The sequence below is a fragment of the Anarhichas minor genome, unplaced genomic scaffold (assembly GCF_050575085.1).
Source record: "Anarhichas minor isolate MPS153535 unplaced genomic scaffold, ASM5057508v1 ptg000136l, whole genome shotgun sequence".
Taxonomy (NCBI): Eukaryota; Metazoa; Chordata; class Actinopteri; order Perciformes; family Anarhichadidae; genus Anarhichas; species Anarhichas minor.
The window spans coordinates 653,321-671,558 of NW_027466582.1; positions in this window are offsets into that span (position 1 = coordinate 653,321).

Genomic DNA, 18,238 nt, shown 5'->3' on the forward strand with positions numbered 1-18,238 from the left:
TGACCCCTCCGTGACTTCCCAGGGGTCACCAGGGGAAGGAAACAGATGTCATGCGCCTTCCTCATGAGGATCTTCATGTTTTTAGTCCCTCGGCTCCCGTTTAACTTCGGCTGCTTGTTTTTGGAAGCTTTTCTGTTTCCGTCACTTGATTGAAAACTGGTGTCTGAAAAACTGAGATTATTTCCTCAATTTCTGTGAATATGAAGTGAAAATGTCCTCCTATCAACTCCTAAAATAAATGGTGCATCAACTTTAGCAGCAATTAATTAAAACCAACGGTGGAAGAAGTGCTCACATATTTTACACAAGTACAATTATGAATACCAAATCTCTGTTAAAAGTGAAAGTCCTGCATGTAAACTCTTATTGAAGTACAAAATAATTAACATCAAATTTTGCTTAAAATACTAAAAGTAAAGCACTAATTATGCAAAATAATGTATATTATAATATTGTTGCAGCTGGTAAAGGTCAAGGTCATTTTAATTATTTTATATTCTGCTGGGAAGCTTTTGAATTTCACCCCGGGGATCAATAAAGTTTTATCTTAACTGATAATAATACATCATAAGTTATTAGTTGATTGTATAAAGTTATAAACAACTATAGTTTTAAAGTAAATATAGTGGAGTAAAAATTACAATATTTCCTTCTGAGATGTGAGGTAGAAGTATAAAGTAGCAGAAAATGTACATGTACAGTATATGAAAAGTTGTACTTGAGTAAAATACTTGATTAAATGTTACGTTCCACCACTGAATAAACATATTTGTTTGTGCAATTCAGCCAAATAAAATGCTCTCATTAAATGTAGTCACCTCTGCACTCTGAAGCACCAGAATCAGACAACTTGGTATTAAAAAAATAGTCTAAATCATGAAGAAAAGTAAACTTAAAAGTATTTTTGAAGCCTTCAATAGCAGCTGAGTTTATTTGACACCATCATGTCGTGAACTCAGACGTCACTTTGTCTCTTCACTCCTCAGCTTTCAGAGACGACACGAACAAACGAGGACTCTTCAGAAACACAAGAAGAATGAGAACAACTGGAGTTACAGGTTTTAAATCAGTCTTGAGACACACACACACACACACACACACACACACACACACACACACACACACACACACACACACACAGTCCACAAAATAAACTCATACACATTCCTTATTATTATTATTGTTATGTTCATGTCAGCTATTTTCTTGTTCTGAGAATATTTAATGAAATAATATCTATTTGTGACAGAGGTGTAGAGTAATTGCAAAATGAATAATCTGAATTTAAACAGAAATATAATAAATGTTTATGCATAATGAGAAGAAATAAATATGTATACAGAGATGTTAGAAACAGTAAGTAAAAGTAAATAAAGTTAAAGTGACAATGACAGCATTAAGCACAACTTAAGATTGGCTTAGTTCATCTTGGATTCAACATCCTTTAGAACGCTTCAGATAACGAGAGTTTGTCCTCAGACGTTAATGAACGCAAATAATTCAACTTTTAAAAGCTTCCACCGTCATCAGGATGAGTCTAAAGAATATCTGAGTCTCACAGTGAGGACAATATGTATCCGATGTTTTTAGGGAAACAGAAGGCTTGATGTGTTTTTTCCTTTGAGAGCTGCATGAAGGTGATCAGTATTCTCTATTTGAACCTCTCTCCTGCTCTCCTTGGACCATTCATCTATTGTCACCTTGATCTAAAGTCTGGAAAAACAGTAAAAATTCTTCCTCTGCACTAAAGCGGCTCTGCGGCAGTCATTAGCAGAAATAAAAACGGTTAAATGTGAGCGTGAACGAACGTCTCTTTGACTCGCTGCACTACATTAACATCATGTGTGATAGAAAACGGCCTTTAACAAGTGGAAACAGTGCTTGTTTAAAGAATGTCCTCATGGTAAAGTGTTACAGTGTTTGATATTCAAAAGAACTTACTGTATGTCATTTTGATTAAATGCAGTATTTCCGTTAATAAACTCCTCGAAAATCTGCTACTTGTAGTTGTAATCTAGAATACAATCAGGAAAATGGACCATTTTTAATACAAATGATAAAAAATGACATAAAAGAAGATGCAAAAGCAAACAGCATGAACATTTTTATGTTTTTAAATCAACGGTTTTGTTCTGATTTCATGAAGTTGCTTCCTTTTTCTTGATTTGAGGATTTACCTGCTCTTACATTAATAATTTTTCTTGTCTGTAATAGATGATTTCGCCCCACATTACATCTCCCTAAACACATTTCCAACCTGTTTTTACGACCAGAGTCCGACTGAACCCGACTCCTGGAGAGCAGCAGTGGAAAGCTGATCTGAAAGACCTGAAAGAGACGACTGATCAGCAGCAGATGAGGACGAGGACGCTTTGATCCAGCGTTACATGGCACTGGTTTTATAAAGGTGAGTGAAGCCCAGAAATACGGCGCCGTTGATCTCATAAATCAGCAGGTCAGTAACTGAACACTGGTCTAATGTAGGCTATGCACTGTAACCAGGAACCAAACGTACAACAAGAGTCGATCATACTTACACTAACATGAAGAAGATGAAGCTATAACTTGGAAAGAAACGTTTGCATGTTACAAAACTATAATTCCCGTTGTAGCCAGTAGTTGAAAGTAACCAAGTACATTTACTCAAGTAATGTATCATAGACTGTGAATACTATACAATCGAATGTATATAAGAAGTGGACGTTGTCACCGTGACCTCACCCATTGGTTTATGAGCTACAGTTTTGAAGCCATCTTGGTTTTTAGCCATCGAAGTACAACTGAATAAAACAATTTTAGGCGATCAAAATGTTACAATTAACTTTCATGAAGTGAAAACACACTGTGAAAGAGTTAAAATTGCAAGACGAAAACAGGACAACTCCCAGACCAGACAACGCTGTGGTAGAGACCTGTCAATCACCGTGTAGCCCCGCCCTAAAGCGTCCCCTGCTTTATGGTCTGTTTGACTCTAAATGGACCATAATGTACTAAATGAACATCATGCTGTATTGAAGAAGACTTGAAACTAGAGATTGAGACTTGAAACTAGAGATTGAGACCATAAACTCATGTTTACAATGTTTACTGAGGTAATAAATCAAGAGAGAAGTAGAGTAATTTTCTCATAGACTTCTATACAACCAGAGGAGCCGCCCCCTGGTGGACACTAGAGAGAATGCAGTTTTAAGACATTAAGAATTTACTTTACTTTACCGAACTGGAGATAAAAGAAGCCAAAATACAGAAATATTTTTGTAATATGTGGGCAAACCAGTAAAATATTTAAATGTCAAATGTTAAACTCTTTAGTCGTGTTGTAGTTAGTTTAATAGAGAATACATTTTTTATGGCACATTGGGTTTTCTGGTCTAGAAACATTGATTTTCTTGCATTGTAAATGGTTAAAAACGTCACATTTAATATTGTTTTTACTACTACTTTTCTGTACATGGCCCACATTTAAAAAGTTTGGCTCTAACATGATGCAGCTCTGATCTGTGAAGGTTTATTACTGAAGACTGAGTCAGTAAATGGTTATTATATTTGAGCTTGCAGTGAAAACATCAAGATTCATCAGGGAATGTTAAACGTGTTAAAGTTGTTAATACGCAGACGACACCACGCGGTGTCTTTGAGATAACGAGTGAATCACGATGTGACAATGGAGTCAAAAGCACCTTCGCATTAAACTTTAACCGCGACAGATTCATCTGCAGATATGTTTCTTCACTTGTCAAACACAAAATTGTGTTCATTGTGTAATGGAGAAATGTGGGACGGACCACCCAGCCTGCCGCTGCTGAAACAGGGTCCACTGAGGGCAGTTAAACTGTTTCCACAGGTCACTCGTGTCCCACTTGTTAAATTTGTGAAGCAGAAGGAGGACGGTGTGTGTGTTCAAACTGTGGCAGCTTGACGAAGACGTTGGCTGTACAGGAGAGAGAAACAAGCTTCTTCTTCTATTTTCAGCAGAGGGGTCATAAATCTGCTCCGAGATGAGTTACCGCAGCTCAGGGACGCCCGGGTGTTTTGGTCGAGGGGGCACGTTGTAAAACAGCCAAGATATTCACGCCATCGCTCGTGGAAAGTATCCAACCACGCCAAGAAATTGTCCCTCTGAGGATTTTCTGACGTTCACAGCCACATGAACATGAGAGCCTGAATTCATGAGAGAAGAAAGCAGTTTTTGTGCAGCACAAATATTCAGATTTTAACACATCCGAATGATTCACATGCAATGTTTCCTATTCAGTGTGGATTTAAAACAAAATGTATTTGAGTCTAAAACTAAACGTGGCTTGAATTTAAACTGTAAAAGGGGATTTGTTGCATCTTTAACAACAAGGAAATATAAATGCTGTTTTCTGCATTTCTATACATTCACATCAAAGTACTTTTATTGTTAGTTCAACAATAACAACATTTAGAAAACACCACAGTCTAGATTTACCTTATAGAGATCTTTACAACAAAGATCACTCTCCTTTATCCGGCTGGTCACATCCAGCTATAGGCTACCTATGAAAAATAATGCTCCGTATTTCGTATGTTATCAACATAATCATGAACGAGGAGGTTTAAAGACCACAAAAACCCACACAGGGTGGGCAGGAGTGGAGGTGGAGGGTCCAACGATCTCTGATCTTGCACCCAGGAGACCGCTGTTTGTTCCCTGTGTGAAACAACAACGTTGATATATTTTTGTTGCCTAAACCTAACTCAGTTGTTTTCTATGAAGACTGAAGTTCATTTTGAAAAGACTGTATTAATGTAACGAACAGAAATTGACACATGTTGCTGGACTGGAAAAATGAGGAGGAGTTATCTTTGATTGATTTACAATTATTGTGTCTTTTTTGGGACTATTAACTGTAGCGTCCAGTAATCCACGGTCATGTGTCAGCAGCCCAGACTGCGTGTTTGGCCACTAGACCAGATGGAGAAGGCTGTTAAAACAAGATGTCTGCCAAACTTATTGCATCACCAGTTGTGGTCCTCTGGGTGTGCTGGGTCCAGATCCGGGGGGGGGGGGGGATCAGAGGCAGACTATGACAGATCTGAAGGGTTGGAACTCGTCAGCCTTGTGTTTTGTCTGCGGTCCTCTTTGTGTACGGTCACGGCGGTCCGGCGGGTCGTACTTTGACGTCGGAGGGCTCAGTCGCCATCTTCGGAGACGTCGTGAGATCAAAGACAACCAATGAGCTGCTTCCCTTAAATGCAACAGGCAGAAGTAATAACACACATGGGTGGAGCTGACTTCATGACATCATTGTGGAATAAAAGATATGTGGATCTTTTTTTTTTTTTTTCTGCTGCAAAAACAACAGAGAGGTTTAACAGACATCATCTCTAAATACTGTATGTGTGAGACATACAGCAGTCAGAGAGGATGAACAGAGAGTGTAGAGTTATTGGCTTGTTGACTGTGTGGTTAAATGAAAACAAAACCGAAATATCAGTTAACAGCACCTACAGGCTGTAATGTTCGCTGCACCTAACATGTAAAACGATGGTGAATTAGGAGCAACTTTGGGGTCAAAGGAACTTCAAGTGGAAGTCAGTGGTGATTTATTTGTCACGTAACTTGCGTACTTCAGTAGTTAATTTAACCCAAACAACGATATTTTCCTAAACCTAACTAAGTATTTTCTGGTGAAGACAGACGTTTATTTTGAAATAGACACATGTTTCTGGGTTTTATTATGAAAACGAACAAAAGATGAGGATTTACTCTTCGTGAGATATCCTACGAACTGTGGTATGAGGCTCTGTTGTAAAGATATATCGGTATATTTAGGGCGGCTGTAGCTCAGTGGTGTTGAGCGGGTCGTCCTTTAACCACAAGGTTGGCGATTTGATCTTCGGCTCCTATTCTGTCTTTATAGTGTCCTTAAGAGAGACATTGAACCATAAGTTGCTCCCCGGGTGCTTTACAGCAAAATTCAGTCAGAGGTTACATTTTTTCGATGGGTTAGTATATTTATACACACAGTATTTAAAGGGCCTGATGTGTAACATATTATAGTCTGTATAAACACACAGCAGGGTGAAAGTGTAAACAGCATGATGGATCCCTGGTTTTCTTCTTTGTGACAGACATGAAAAGTGTCCATAGAGTCACACAGAAGAGAATTACCTGCAGAGTGATGCCACCTAGTGGCCAAACACACAATTACATGTAAATATGAGGCATCTGTTATTGAAGGTACTTTGTACTTCTACTACATTACATCTCAGAGACAAATACTTTACTTTTTACTTCACTATACATTTAATTGACGGACAAGTTACTTCTTCTTTTAATATTGTTGATAATTGTAGTGTATTTGTCATAATGTTGAGGTTTAGACAAAACAAACATTGTGAAGTGTCACTTTCTGGGTTATTATGGCATGAATTATAAAACAAACAGTTAATTGATTAATGTAGAAAACAATCAGCAGATGAATCTATAATGAAAGTTATCATTAGTTAATAGTAGAAAATGAGCTCGAGCTCAAACAACTACAGTAAAATCCTGTTTTTACATTAATGAGAGACACTACAGGTGAGAAGAATAAACATGTAACTAATAGATGTCACCATGAACTTACCCAGTTGATTACTCACAATAAGAAAAATATTTTTTGTATTTCAAGTTTTTGGAATATTCTATGTTTAAATATGCAAATTAGATTGCTAATTTTCATACACGTCAAGAAGAGAAATCTAAAGCCAGGTTCAACATTCTCGATTTATGTTGTTGACATATTAGAGTCAAAGGTTTGTACAGAGCGGATTTAGGATATCTCTTTTTATCACTACATGAAAAACTGTCAACAGCCATAAATAATCTATTTCTTCCGTGTTTTTAGTAATAAAATGTATACATGAAGCTATGATACCACCATACAACTTCACCAGTTGATTACTGACATTTAGACTATTATTTTTTACATTACAAGTTTTCTGAAATGTTATGTTTAGATATGCAAATTAAGCATTATCTAATGGTGACTTTTGGTTAAATCTACCGACGTTAGCTGTGAATTTTGGATGTTTTTTTTCCATTGGTCTGAAAGTCCTGAAAGAGGGTTCGGGCTACATGTGAAAAACGTATGTGAGTTCTGACTTTAAACTCAAATGACTGATGATGATTCATGATCATTCACATGATGTCATAACCGTATAAAGAGGAGACATGGAATGGAAGCAAATTAGCACAAAATCGACCATGAGCATGAAAAAACAATGTTAGTGTCTCTTCATGAATGAGCAACAATAATCTAATGATATGACATATAATAGTATAACAGTTGCATGTTTTTACATTTATTTTCCTGATACTTACATATATTTACTAGTAACATTTGACAAAGTATTGTTACAGTTATATTTAAGTAAGTTTAATTTAAAATTAATAACAAATGTGGAGCATTTAGTCCATAATTGTGGCAATTTCTCTCACAGACAACTTACTGTGATAAAATTAAAAAATGCACATTGTTATGAAGTATTTAACTATGGCCTATGGACTTGACAACATTTTGTAAAAGCACCTGGAGGAGAAGCGAGCAAACGTCTTGTGAAGGCCGAGCGCCATCTACATAAGATCTGACCGGGATTTAAAAGTAAAAATAGTTGAAAAGAGGAAAAGTTCCCTCTGCGGCGGTCTGAGCTCGTCTTCATCTGTGTTTATGTTTTAGAGGGAAAGTTTAACATCGATCATGTTTGAGACACTTTGAGTGGGCTGATGGTCCAAAGATAGACGGGCACAGTCACTTTGGAAGCTTCTAATTTTACAAGTCATGCATGTTCTGCACACAGGACGGTTATATTTTAACACAGGAGCTGTAGTGGACTCATGAGACTCCATCTTATTTATGAAAGCAGTGGTGGAGGAAGTATTTTAACTTAATTTAATGATATAGCGTCAGATAAAGTTATCTCGAGGCAATTTTCATAGCAGGTCTAGATCATTTTAGATCCTTTAGTAATAATCTTTATTTATATTGCACATTTTACAAAGACTACGTATCTCAAAGCGCTGCAGAGTTTAAAATAAATACAAACAGAAAACCTTACTTTTACAAATAAAGATAATTAAAAGCGGTAGGAAGAATGCATTTTGCACTTACATTTTTTAAGTGTAATTTAAAAAATGTAAACAGATGAATAAGAACTTGAAAACATTTAACATTTTAAATAAAAAACAGTGTTTAGACGTAAAAGTGTTTAAAGGCGTAAAAGGTAATTTGAAAGAAGCGTGTGTTAAAAAAGAAAGGCTCAGTGAAAGAGATATGAGAATAGAATAGAATAGAAATATACTTTATTCATCCCCAAGGGGAAATTTGTCTGTGGCAGCAGCAAACAGGGTTACAAAATAAAATAGAAATATTAGGTATGGAAAATGGAAAATGCACACTATATACAATATAATAAAATAACAGAGCAGGACCTATTCAATTTAAGAAAATAACGTAATAAAAATGCACAGTATATACACTAAATAGAATCATATGAAATTAACTAAGTAGGAGAAAATAAACAAAACAGTAGTGCACAAGATCACCAACAGCAGCAACAACAGTGTAGCATTGTTACAGTCTAGTGTTTGATTTGGCCAGAGGTGATTTATTATAAAGTCTAATGGCAGAGGGCAGGAATGTTTTCCTGTGTCGGTCCTTGTGACAGCGGAGCTGAATCAGTCTATTGGAGAAAGTGCTCCGCTGTCCCTGCAGTAGGTGGTGGAGAGGGTGGTCCGGGTTATCCAATATGGATAATAGTTTCTTCAGTGTCCTCCTCTCCACCACCTCTTCCAGATAGTCTTGTCTGCAGCCAATGATGGAGCCGGCCTTCTTAACCAGTTTATTAAGTCTGTTGGTGTCTCCGGCTCCAATGCTGCTCCCCCAGCAGACTACGGCGAAGTACAGTGCACTGGCCACAACAGACTGGTAGAACATCTCCAACATCTTGCTGCACACGTTGAAGGATCGAAGTTTCCTCAAGAAGAAGAGTCGACTCATCCCCTTCTTGTACACAGCGTTGATGTTGGTCTTCCAGTTCAGTCTGCTGTCGATGGAGACACCCAGGTACTTGTACTCCTCCACCATGTCCACATCCTCTCCCTGAACTCTCAGCGGTTGTGGAGCCGTCGTCTTCCTCCTGAAGTTGACCACCATCTCTCTGGTCTTGGCCATGTTCAGACGCAGGTGATTTCTACCAGACCACTCTACAAAGTCACCCACTACGGCCCTGTACTCCTCCTCCCGTCCGTCCCTTATACACCCGACCACTGCAGAGTCATCAGAGAACTTCTGCAGATGGCATGACCCTGAGTTGTACTGGAAGTCAGTGGTGTACAAGGTGAACAGGAAGGGAGACAGAACAGTTCCCTGTGGGGCTCCAGTATCACTGACCACCGTATCAGACAGCACACGGCCCAGTCGGACAAACTGTGGTCTGCCTATGAGGTAGTCAGTGATCCAGGAGATGGTGGATGCGTTAACCCCCACGACCTGCAGCTTCTCACTCAGCAGCACTGGTTGGATGGTGTTGAATGCACTGGAGAAATCAAAGAAAGTGATTCTCACAGAGCCACCGGATCCATCCAGGTGCGACTGAGCTCGTTGCAGCAGGTAGATGATGGCGTCGTCCACTCCCACATGAGGCTGGTATGCAAATTGCAGAGGGTCCAGTGAGGATTTCACCTGTGGACGGAGGTGGGCCAAGACCAGCCTCTCCAGCACCTTCATCACATGAGATGTGAGGGCAACTGGTCGGTAGTCATTGAGGCTAGATGGGGTCGTCTTCTTTGGTACGGGAACCAGGCACGACGTCTTCCACAGCACCGGGACTTCCTCCTGCTTCAGGCTCAGGTTGTATAGGTGTTGAAGGACATTAGACAGCTGGATGGCGCAGGTCTTCAGGACCCTGGGGCTGATGCCATCAGGTCCAGCAGCCTTGCCTTGGTGGAGTCTCTCCAGCTGTCTCCTAACCTGGCCAGTGCTTAGTGCTTAGGACATTATTTGCAACAGAGTATTTTTACAGTGTGGTATCAGAACTTTTACTTGGACTATAATGTTCATAACTTTGTTTTCATTAGTGTGTAGCTTAGAATAGTTAGCTTAGAATGAGCCCTTCATATCTACATAGGGAACTGATCCTCTTCACCGCGTTGCACAGCCATGTTTCTACAGTGGCCTGGAATGGACAAACCAAACACTGGCTTTAGAGGGAGACTTTCATGTTGTTAAATTTCCTTGACGGCCATCATAGTTTTCAGACATGCGTGTGAAAGGGAAGGATGAGCAGAGGGGTATTCAGTTGGCTGCATTCTGCAACCTCACCACTAGATGACACTAAATCAAGAATCATTTATTGTCATTATGCAACACAGGGATGCACAAAGAAATGCAGTTGTAACACAAGAAAAACATGACAAACAAAACAAAAACAGTAGTACATTCCTGTAGTGCATCTGTTAATTTTGCGTATTAAGGAATAGAAACAGCAGCAACAAAAACAATTCTCTGGTCAGATAATATGGCCGACATCTTCACATTAACAATTCAACATGAGTAAATTAACATTGTCCATCAATTTTGACTGTGTTTGAGCACCGAGCATCATGATCTAAACTAGAGTCCACCTCCTCTGGTCCTACTATCCGCCCGTCAAGTGCTGCTGGATCCTGGACTACGATGGATCCAGGTCTCTGTGAAGATGTGGGCTCCAGTAAAAAACACAAAAGAATAACAAATTAAGACAAAAAATGTAGCGAAATGAATAGGAGCTGCCGGCCACAGCATGCATACATGCGCTAATTGAAGTTATACTTGATGTTTAAAATGACTGGTTTATTTAGGAACTTTGGGGTTTTGAGTGGAATCTGAAGTTTGTCCACACAAGATGAGTTGATGGCAGACCCTCTGTGAGGATGAAGATGGTGAAGTCAGTTGAATTTCCATCTTATTAATCAGCGATGAATAAGGCAGCAGGAAAGGAAAATTCTGGGTTTGTACTCGGCCAGAACCGGACCGCACAGTCCAGTCAGGAACACAAATATCTTCGCCTCAGACCTACATGGAGACACCGCCCACTGTATGTTTTCATTGGCAGCCGAGCGTATCTGTGTGGGAAGGGGGGGAGGGGGAGGGGAACTATTTAATGTATTGACTCAAAAAGCCCACAAATGCAGCAAGTGAAATGTTCCGAACACAAAACTGGACGACTCGTTTATCTTCTCTGTGCAGACGCTGACCTCAACAAACCTGAGGAGGGTTTTATCATTATTATTCCAGCCTAACGTTACCACTTCTGTCCAGTTTGTGTCCAGTATGTACTCTTCACTGGAGGCATAAATGGGCTTCTTGGTATCTTCAACCGCCATTTGAGTGATAAGAAAAACAATAGAGGGCCTTTGATTTTGTTTTGTTTTTGTAGTGTAATTTTTTGGTAGGATTTGTTGCATCTCTTGGCGTCTTTTAGAAACACAAACATATAATTTATTTACTTGTTTTATGCATTTTTAAAAAAAATTATTTTACTGATAAATCCGCCAAGTGTGAAATAGATTGATTGAATAGTTCTTGAGAAATGCAAAGAACACACGGACAGAGTCTCATCTTTTGTCTCGTTAGCTACAAAGTTAGCAAGCTAGCTATCTGGGAGAGCTTTTAGTTCCTCTTAAAGGGCCAGTGTGCCGCATATATATATGGATATATTGGATATATTATATATATTATATATATTGGCAGAATTTGAATATAACATTAATAAGTAGGTTTTCTTTTGTGTTTAATCACCTGAAAATAAGAATTGTTGTGTTTTTGCCATCTTAGAATGAGTGGTTTATACCTACATGCAGAGCACTTTGTCTTCCACAGAGCTGGCCGCCATGTTTCCTACGGTAGCCCAGGACGGACAAACCAAACACTGGCTCTTTATAAGGCCTCTTGCGTTACCATGTGGGCCACCATAGTTCTCCTACACGCTTTGCACACGGGAGATGTTTCAGATGGTTGCAATCTGCAACCTCACCACTAGATGACGCCAAACTCTACACACTGCACCTTTAAATATCTCTTTTTCCAATTGGGGAGCTACTGTGACTAGTGCTATAGCTGGCTAGCATTTCCCAGGCTTTCTAACATGATTGCCAGCTACAATATTTCACCAACTAGCCCTATAAGTACGTCACCAAGCTTATACCGGTTATTCTAGAGGATTTGAGGATGAATTTCACTGTGACCAGGCCCTTAATGGTCACACAGATCGAGGTTCTTGTGTAAATTTAACATCTTACTTGACATAAAATCCTTCACTCATTCCTCTTTTTGTTTTGACTTTGGTATTTTTATGTTTTTTGGTGTTGTCCCTGTTAGGAACAACAGACTCTTGGACTTTTTTTTATTTCAGCCCAAATGATTCATTAAAGTTGACTCATGCAAAGAAACCACATTCTGATTTATGATTCGAGACAAACCTATTTTGCCTTTGACATAATCCAGTGAAGTAATCTGAAATTGTCTGAATTGTTGCGTTTTTGTTTTGTCTCAATTTCGTAGTCATTTTAAGCCAAACCTTATGTTTGTAGCGTTTTTTTGTTTTGTTTCAATTTACAACGTTAACCACGTGTTTCAAACTGTTTCAAACTTGAGACCGTAATCCGGACAGAAAAGACGTTTCCCTCCAAACTTCATTGAGCATTCAGTTTATTTGAACAGGAACGTGATTTTAAAGGAGACAGGCTTGCTCAGGTGCTGCTGATGTCAACCTCCATTATATTTATGTATTGCACATATGGTCACGGCGGCTTTGCATGGCGAGCAGAGCTTTACAGAAGCTTTACTCTCACTGGCTCAAAAAAAAAGAAAAGATGACTCACAGGCTTTCAAACATTAAGACTCCATTTTGGAAGTCTGACACAGCAGCTGGTCGTCGTAACGAGCCGCCTCACCCCGCCATCACTTCTCAGGGTTTTCCGACTTAAAGGGATTTCTCTCCCAGATTCCCATTTGGAAGGAGGCAGACAGAAGCATCGTGCTGCTGAATGCAGAATGAGATTGAGGGACCGAGGGAGTGATCTGATTCCCTTCAAATGATTCCTCATCTCCTTTCCTTTAAGATCTCCTTTAGGAGGAAACATGCATGTATTTTATCACCTGTTAAAGGCACCCTGTGGACTTTATGTTGTGATGCGATGGAAGAAGTATCCAGATCCTTTACTAAAGTAAAAGTACAAATACCACACTGTGAAAATACTCTGTTACGAGTAAAAGTCTGGCAATGAAAATGTTACGTAAATAAAAGTACATCAGTTTAAATATTAAAGGTAAAAGTCCCCTGACACTGTTATATTATTATATAAAGATTATTATTACATATACATTTATTTTTTCATGCAAAACAAATTCATCCTTTTACAAAAAGAAATGAAAATGAAAATGCCTGTTGATTGGAAAATAATCTGTGTAAGGGATTTACTGAGACTTCAAACTCAGAAGCATTTTATTATTTGATGAGTTCAAGTACAATCCTGAATAATCTGGGATTTGCAGACATCCTGTTAATAAACTTAATATTTTCTTCATTGAATCATTGATTCTAAAAACGTATAAAACAATAAACGAGAATTTGTGATTGGCTCTTGAACTGAAGACTCTTCATCTGTCGGCTAATAGATTTTAACAACTGTCATCTGTTCGCTCCTTCTTCTTTACACCTCTTCACTTTGTCCAGATAAATACTTTTTTAACTAAAGGTTTCAAAAGAAAAAAACATGACTTAATCCCCACTGATTTGGAGAAATCTACAATCTTCAGTCTCTGGTAATACTGATGAGAAATAACAGAATTTATTTGTGAAAGTATTCTCTAATATTCTCAGTGCAGTGAAACTGTGTTATTGAGTCTCGGCCTGTAGATGGCGCCACTCGTCTGCTCTTCAGCCTGTTGCTGTTTATGAATGAAGCTCTTCAATTGCTGTTGAATATGTTAATATAGCTCTACTGTTTGATTTCATGTGAACACATACATTATTGTTATTATTATTATCTGAGCCCCTTTCTCTCTCAGAAAAGATGTTTTGAACAATTTAAGAAACACAGAAATAAACGCCAAAGTGCCAAAAACAAGGACCACAAAAAAGCTAAACAAAGAGAAGCAAGAAAATATAAAATAAAAATAAACAGTTAACAACCACATACAATATCTATATGCAAGAGTTTCTGTACATTATAAACAAATACAAATAGTGCAAAAGAGTACATATTGAATGGGTAATGTAATAGATTGGTTTATATTCATGAAGTGTGTGGTTATGAGCAGTGTGTACAGCGTGAAGGAGATGAGTAGAAGAAGAATAGAACATCAGGTCTAAAACAGCAATATATAAGAAATATAAGAAATATAACCAAGTGCTAGCATTAGAAAAAAACTTTTAAAAGGAAGACTTAAAGACAGGTTTATGTTAGTAATTTCCACTATTTACAAAATTGCAAGTCAGCAGAGTGTTAGTTAGCATGCTGTGTTAGCATCAGCGGTTTGGACTGAAGCCTTCCTGCTGTTTGCTGCAGACACACAAAATGTGAGAGAAGAAGAAATGTGGATTTCCAGATGAACGGCGGCTCACTGAGCCACAACAAACAGTCTGTTTATCTGCTGCTGACGCAAGCACACACACATACACACGCACACGCACACACACAAACACGAACATGCACACACACACAGTCCAGTCTCCATCACTTTAGAGGACAATACATTGACTTAAATTAATTTCCTGGAGACTTGCCTCAACCATAACTGCTAATGGCCTGAACCTAACCTTACCTTATCCAAACCTAAGTCTTCCTCCTGAAAGGTTCTGATGTACGTTATGGGGACTTTCATTTTGTCCCCAGAAGGAAGACAAGTCCCCACAATGTGAATGTGTGAACAGATTTATGTCCCCACAACACGAGAAACACACAACCAATGAACTTTAAAGTCCCAGTTATCAATTTTCTGACCCAATGGTGTATTATTCAAATATTTAGAAATCCCACATAAAAAGGGAACACTTCATCCTTCAGTTCATCACAAACATTCAACGTCAAGACATAAAGGAACACTTCATCCTTCAGTTTATCACAAACATTCAACATCAACACATAAAGGAACACTTCATCCTTCAGTTTATCACAAACATTCATCATCAACACATAAAGGAACACTTCATCCTTCAGTTTATCACAAACATTCAACATCATCACATAAAGGAACACTTCATCCTTCAGTTTATCACAAACATTCAACATCAACAAATAAAGAAACACTTCATCCTTCAGTTAATCACAAACATTCAACATCAACACATTAAGGAACACTTCATCCTTTAGTTTATGACAAACATTCAACATCAACACATTAAGGAACACTTCATCCTTCAGTTTATCACAAACATTCATCATCATCACATAAAGGAACACTTCATCCTTCAGTTTATCACAAACATTCAACATCAACACATAAAGGAACACTTCATCCTTTAGTTTATGACAAACATTCAACATCAACACATTAAGGAACACTTCATCCTTCAGTTTATCACAAACATTCAACACCAACACATAAAGAAACACTTCATCCTTCAGTTTATCACAAACATTCATCATCAACACATAAAGGAACACTTCATCCTTCAGTTTATGACAAACATTCAACATCAACACATTAAGGAACACTTCATCCTTCAGTTAATCACAAACATTCATCATCAACACATAAAGGAACACTTCATCCTTCAGTTCATCACAAACATTCAACATCAAGACATAAAGGAACACTTCATCCTTCAGTTTATCACAAACATTCAACATCAACACATAAATGAACACTTCATCCTTCAGTTTATCACAAACATTCAACATCAACACATAAAGGAACACTTCATCCTTCAGTTTATCACAAACATTCAACATCAACACATAAATGAACACTTCATCCTTCAGTTCATCACAAACATTCAACATCAACATATAAAATAACACTTCATCCTTTAGTTTATCACAAACATTCATCATCATCACATAAAGGAACACTTCATCCTTCAATTTATGACAAACATTCATCATCAACACATAAAGGAACACTTCATCCTTCAGTTTATGACAAACATTCATCATCACATAAAGGAACACTTCATCCTTCAGTTTATCACAAACATTCATCATCATCACATAAAGGAACACTTCATCCTTCAGTTTATCACAAACATTCAACATCAACACATAAATGAACACTTCATCCTTCAGTTTATGACAAACATTCAACATCAACACATAAAGGAACACTTCATCCTTCAGTTTATCACAAACATTCATCATCACATAAAGGAACACTTCATCCTTCAGTTCATCACAAACATTCATCATCATCACATAAAGGAACACTTCATCCTTCAGTTTATCACAAACATTCAACATCAACACATAAAGGAACACTTCATCCTTCAGTTTATCACAAACATTCAACATCAACACATAAAGGAACACTTCATCCTTCAGTTTATCACAAACATTCAACATCAACACATAAAGGAACACTTCATCCTTCAGTTTATCACAAACATTCAACATCAACACATAAAGGAACACTTCATCCTTCAGTTTATCACAAACATTCAACATCAACACATAAAGGAACACTTCATCCTTCAGTTTATCACAAACATTCAACATCAACACATAAAGGAACACTTCATCCTTCAGTTTATCACAAACATTCAACATCAACACATAAATGAACACTTCATCCTTCAGTTTATGACAAACATTCAACATCAACACATAAAGGAACACTTCATCCTTCAGTTTATCACAAACATTCATCATCACATAAAGGAACACTTCATCCTTCAGTTCATCACAAACATTCATCATCATCACATAAAGGAACACTTCATCCTTCAGTTTATCACAAACATTCAACATCAACACATAAAGGAACACTTCATCCTTCAGTTTATCCCAAACATTCATCATCAACACATAAAGGAACACTTCATCCTTCAGTTTATGACAAACATTCATCATCACATAAAGGAACACTTCATCCTTCAGTTTATCACAAACATTCATCATCATCACATAAAGGAACACTTCATCCTTCAGTTTATCACAAACATTCAACATCAACACATAAAGGAACACTTCATCCTTCAGTTCATCACAAACATTCAACATCAACATATAAAATAACACTTCATCCTTCAGTTTATCACAAACATTCATCATCATCACATAAAGGAACACTTCATCCTTCAGTTTATGACAAACATTCATCATCAACACATAAAGGAACACTTCATCCTTCAGTTTATGACAAACATTCATCATCACATAAAGGAACACTTCATCCTTCAGTTTATCACAAACATTCATCATCATCACATAAAGGAACACTTCATCCTTCAGTTTATGACAAACATTCATCATCAACACATAAAGGAACACTTCATCCTTCAGTTTATCACAAACATTCATCATCAACACATAAAGGAACACTTCATCCTTCAGTTCATCACAAACATTCAACATCAACATATAAAATAACACTTCATCCTTCAGTTTATCACAAACATTCATCATCATCACATAAAGGAACACTTCATCCTTCAGTTTATCACAAACATTCATCATCATCACATAAAGGAACACTTCATCCTTCAGTTTATCACAAACATTCATCATCATCACATAAAGGAACACTTCATCCTTCAGTTTATCACAAACATTCATCATCAACACATAAAGGAACACTTCATCCTTCAGTTTATCACAAACATTCATCATCATCACATAAAGGAACACTTCATCCTTCAGTTTATCACAAACATTCATCATCAACACATAAAGGAACACTTCATCCTTCAGTTTATGACAAACATTCATCATCACATAAAATAACACTTCATCCTTCAGTTTATCACAAACATTCATCATCATCACATAAAGGAACACTTCATCCTTCAGTTTATGACAAACATTCATCATCAACACATAAAGGAACACTTCATCCTTCAGTTTATGACAAACATTCATCATCACATAAAGGAACACTTCATCCTTCAGTTCATCACAAACATTCATCATCATCACATAAAGGAACACTTCATCCTTCAGTTTATCACAAACATTCATCATCACATAAAGGAACACTTCATCCTTTAGTTTATCACAAACATTCATCATCATCAAATAAAGGAACACTTC